Genomic DNA, 1523 nt, shown 5'->3' with positions numbered 1-1523 from the left:
ATATATTCATACACACACATATAGATATTTCATTTCTTTGGCTTGTTCAATAGAGTTTTGATGACGTACATCATTCATCGCAATGTCAATCTCATTGTGAATCCATTGGCCAATTGGTTTCGTTCATCAGAACAAAGCGGCACTATATTTGTATGGGTCCCCGGTCAATTTGTAGTCAGTCAATTTGTCGAGATAATAGGAAAAAATGGAAGAACGAATATCTGAATTAAAAAAACGTTTATGTTAATGCTTGCTGTATTATATATTTAATTTTCTTAACAATTAAGGTCGTGTACAATTGCTTTTTGGCTAGGATCATATTTTTCCATGATATTTTTTATACGCAGCTTCAATCTATGTACCCTTTTTCGTTTGGCTTGATTCTTCTCCTTACGTAAACTACTGCAATTTGGTACCGGCAAACATTTCCTTACATTTAATCAATTCAATAAGTTTCCAAACATTCGGGTGACTAATATTCACTGTGTTTTTCAGAGAGCTGTAGTAAGCTTCTAAACTAATTGTAGTACGAGGATTCCCTGTCATACATCGATACCAAACATTCCATATAGGTAATAGAAATGGAGGTTCAATGTGTCACCTCCTCTGTTCTCTTCCTATATGTGGTCCTATATAATTATTTTTAATAAAGGATATAATTGACTGTGAATATCATCATCTACAATATTTTCATACCCAATTACAACATCATCAACCGGTATGAGGGCAAGGGCAACAAAAGAACATATTTTTAGACAAAAACTGTCATTTTCATATCTGCATGTTACTCCTTCTTCCACAACATGCATCTACACATTTTGTTCTAAATGAAAGAAGCATCATGCCAAATTGGACCCAGGAAACGATTCCAGAATCCGTTATGGGTTGCTTTTTCAGAATCCCTGAATCTGCACTAATTAATTTCTTATGGCAAGTCAATTATATGTACCTTGACTTTTGACAGAGAGCAATACGAAAAATCTTTGGCCATTAAAATTATGAATGTATACGTTAAGTATATATGAATGAAAGCATATATAAGAGCAGCACATAAATGTTACATCTGCCGCCCATTACTTGTGCTGTTTTAACTGTTGAAGTGCTCCGCCACTTGCAAATATTAGTATTCGTTTTGAATCTTCCCTCCGGCTTCCATCTCTCTGTATATACAACTGAGAATGTGGCTGTCTGTCAGCATATGTGCACCACTAAAATCCAAGAACTACCCAACAGATATCATTCAAATTTTAAACATGCCTTACTTAGGGTCTATGCAGTGTCATGAGCCAAAAAGCCTTCAACTTCTTGCCTAATGTGAGCCCGGAGCAATCTCTCATTTCTAGCACTATTTCAGTATTACATGTCAAAAGTGAAACAATAACATCTCTATTGTATGTGAGATTATACTTTTAGTTTTAATAGTTATATTATTAATTATGAAAGTATTAAAAGTGAAGCTATCATCTCATATATACATATATATATATATATATATATATATATGGAATAGTGAAATTTCTATT

The sequence above is a fragment of the Octopus bimaculoides genome, chromosome 2 (assembly GCF_001194135.2).
Source record: "Octopus bimaculoides isolate UCB-OBI-ISO-001 chromosome 2, ASM119413v2, whole genome shotgun sequence".
NCBI classification, from domain to species: domain Eukaryota; kingdom Metazoa; phylum Mollusca; class Cephalopoda; order Octopoda; family Octopodidae; genus Octopus; species Octopus bimaculoides.
Note: the sequence above shows the minus strand (reverse complement) of the source record.